General features: G+C 35.9%; 1 pseudogene; it reads left to right on the forward strand.

The window, feature by feature from the left end:
• Positions 1–1,875: 1,875 nt before the first annotated feature.
• LOC149185053 (strigolactones hydrolase CXE15 pseudogene) lies at positions 1,876–2,950 on the forward strand (annotated as a pseudogene).
• Positions 2,951–3,921: the final 971 nt, after the last annotated feature.

The following is a 3,921-nucleotide window of genomic DNA, read 5'->3' on the forward strand; positions in this document are numbered from 1 at the left end:
TATGGTTAGTCTATTAATATGTTTCCACATGAAAGATAATGGAAAGGGCCTTAACCATCACTATTAATGAAGTTTTGACCTGGTAGGTCACATCTATTCTTGGGAAAACGGTTTATACATAGGGTTATATGCATACTGTGGGTAAGCAGGGGTAACCCTGCGTTAGTTGGCTTGGCTGATGTAACGAGGTTAGTGAAATATATGTCTAGGCTGAAGTCTATAGCCAAAGACTATAACTTACTCATTATAAATGTATGATCCTAAAAAACAAAAACAAAAACAAAAACAAAGAGCAATGGATTTTGTATCAGTGAAGATTAAATAATTACCTACCATATTTATGTATTGAGGTTAGGCTAGTATTATCCATTAGATACATATATTTACCACGTAAAATTTTTATGCTCAGGTAAATTGAAGTTTAAAAAAAGTTAAAAAAAAAACTATTTTGTCTATACATTATAAGTTAGAATAAGCCATAAGAATTAACTACCAAATTCAAAAATAAAACTTTACGATTTATATATAATCAAATCAATTTTTATAATCAATATAAAATTTAAACACAATTTTAAAATATAAATCTAAAAGTGAAACACACTTATCCACTGTTTTTCTTTGTCTTTGTGATTAACACTTCATCTGCGGCGGTCTATGCTCCAAACAAATGCTACCATCCATGATCCATGCTGATACAATAGTACACGTAGGGTCGTTTCTGTGAGGCCATTAAATGTTAGGAATTTATTTTAAATATAATTATATATTTTTAAATTTTTTTAATTTAATTAAAAACTTATTATTAGATGAAATTATTATTATTATTTAATATATTTTTATTGATAGTGATATATAATTTTTTATCAATAATAATAATAATTTAAAATAAAATTATAGCTTAATTAATTAATTAATTTTTTCATTATTTTAATAATATAAAAATAAATATGTACATTCATATTCATAAAGTTTATTAAGTTTATGGTCATTTAATTACACGAGAAGTCCTGAGGTGACATTTTTATGGCAAGTAGTGTTTGGTACGCAGCACTTATTCGCTGTATAGATCTCAAAGTAAAGGGAATATTCTCTAACAATCAACTGAGGCAGTTTAACAAGATTGTTTTTTGTTTGGTAAATTATAAATTTTTACCAATAAAAATATGATTCAAATACTGCTACCTCAAAATTTTTTAAATTTCTTTTTACCGGAATTCTAACTACTTTTAACCTTCCAAAAAATTCCTCCACTCAGTAGATAAGGCCATTATTTATAACTACGCACAAAAAAGTCTCCGCTTCTCAGATTGTGAAAATTGGGAGGAGAATCGAGCAGCACCCGTTTTAAGATTGTAATAGTCCATCGGGAACCGCTGGGATGATTGTAAAGTCTTAATCCGATTTTTAAATTGTAAATGGCCATTGAAACTCGCAATGAAATGGCAGAAAAATATTATAAAAGGGAGGGAATATCCTCTAACAATCAACTGAGGCAGTTTAACAAGATTGGTTTTTGTTTGGTAAATTGTAAATTTTTACTAATAAAAATATGATTCAAATACGGCTACTTCAGAAATTTTTAAATTTATTTTTACCTGAATTCTAACTACTTTTAACTTTCCAAAATATTCCCCCACTCAGTAGATAAGGCCATTATCTATAACTACTCGGAAAAAAGTCTCCGCTTCTCAGATTGTGAAAATTGGGAGGAGAATCGAGCAGCACCCGTTATAAGCTTGTAATGGGCCATCGGGAACCGCTGTGATGATGCAGAGAAATAGTATAAAATTGGCCAGAAGTCTTAATCCGATTTTTAAATTGTAATTGGTCATTGAAAATCGCAATGAAATGGCGGAAAAATATTATAAAAGGGAGGGAAAGGGGAATGGTTGTTCGCCACTGAAGTTGAGAAGTCTTTAGCGTTGAGAATTCCATGGCTTCAGCAGAGGTGGAGAACCTGAGTGGTATAGTCAAGGTGTACGCAGATGGCACAATTATTCGTGTGGAGGATCCCCGGATGTTCGTCGAGGCTTCTCTGCAAGGAGAAGGTGGGGTTGCCAGTAAAGACGTTGTGTTGAACGAGAAGCTGGGATTGTGGGTTCGACTCTACTTGCCCTCTTCCCACCTCCAACAACAAACAGAAAACCGCCGCCTCCCGCTAATCGTCTATTTCCACGGCGGCGGCTTCTGTCTCGCCTCTCCTGCCCATCCATATGTTCACGACTTCTCTGTCAAATTGTCGGCGACTGTAGGTGCGATCGTTGTCTCCGTGGCTTACCGGTTGGCTCCGGAGCACCGCCTCCCCGCCGCCTACGACGACTGCATCACGGCACTCCAGTGGGTGAGCTCACATGCGGGAGACGGAGCAGACTTGGAACACGACCCGTGGCTCGACTCCCACGCGGACTTTTCCGCGGTGTATCTGATGGGCGACAGTGCTGGTGCCAACATCGCACATCACGTTGTGACGGTGGGTGGCGGTGTGGAAGCGTGGAACCCCATTACATTGAGAGGATCGATACTGGTGCAGCCCTACTTCGGCGCCGAGCAACGCACACGGTCGGAGAGCGAGTGCCCGCGTGACGCGCTTCTCAATCTGGAGTCGAATGACGCCTTTTGGCGGCTGTCTCTCCCGGTGGGCAATGACAGAGATCATCCATTCAGCAACCCTTGGAGCCCCGGAGCACCAAAGCTGGAAGAGATGTCGTTGCCTCCCTTGCTGGTGGTCATCGGTGGCAGAGATATGCTGAGAGACCGCGGCCTTGATTATTGTGAGTCGTTGAAGCAGTGCGGTAAGAGCGTGGAGGTTATGGTGGCGGAGGAAGAAGAGCACGGTTTCTACGCTCTCAAACCGGACTGTCCCTCTTCTCAACGCCTCATGGAACGGATCTCCCATTTCATCTCCTCCTCTCGTTTAGAGTCCGCGATTCATATTAACCACGTTGCCTGATAAATCCTCTCGTTTAGAGTCCGCGATTCATATTAACCACGTTGCCTGATAAATCGAGACAAAAAATTTCCGTAATAAGACTTCTCAATAATAATATATGCTATTTCTCCATAAAACATGTTATAATCCCGAAATTAATAAAAGTACTTATTCAAGTAGTTGGTTTTTTTTGGTTTTCTTTTTCTTTTTCCCTTACTTTTTCTTTTCATCTGTTATTATGCTTTTGAAAGATGAATGCGTTGATTTCCGATAAACTTGTAAATACATGCATAATTTGTTTAAAATCCATAAAATAACACATTTGAAAAAAGAAAAAGAAAAATTAACTGCATTTGGTAAAAAAAATCTAATTGATTTATAAAAAAATTAATTTCTACCTATTTTGTATATTGAATAATGTTTTTTTATCTATTGTGTAATTTGTTTAATTATTATTAATTAAAATAATAAATTTAGAAGTAAAATAATTTTTACTTTGGTATTTAATTAAAATATTTTTTCAACTAATTGATTAATCAGATTATATGAGATTATATGATTAAGATAAAATTTCTATCTAAGCCAGTTGCAATCTTGATCTATCAAAGCCATTGAATATGAACCCTAAAATAATATTAAACCCGATGAATATGAATCTTAAAATAAACATGGTTCACCCTAGTTGACCATGGTTGATTTTCATATAGAGACAATCCTTATGACAATGTGACGTTGGACCATGCTTGATCATGATTGATTTTTAAATCAAGAGAATCTTTGTCACAATGCGACATTGGACCATGGTTGATTCTCATATTGAGACAATATTTGTCACAATGCGACGTTGGACCATGCTTGAGCATAATTGAAATTATAAAACATTGTTGACCATGATTCACCATGGTTTAAATTGATTGATATTAAAAACCCAAGATAATAATAATAAACCCTGTGGACTAATACTAAAATCACAAGGGATTATAAACCTAAGG

The sequence above is a fragment of the Pinus tabuliformis genome, chromosome 3_2 (genome assembly GCF_031772625.1).
Source record: "Pinus tabuliformis cultivar Carrire ecotype Pingquan chromosome 3_2, CPIR1, whole genome shotgun sequence".
In the NCBI taxonomy this organism is placed as follows: domain Eukaryota; kingdom Viridiplantae; phylum Streptophyta; class Pinopsida; order Pinales; family Pinaceae; genus Pinus; species Pinus tabuliformis.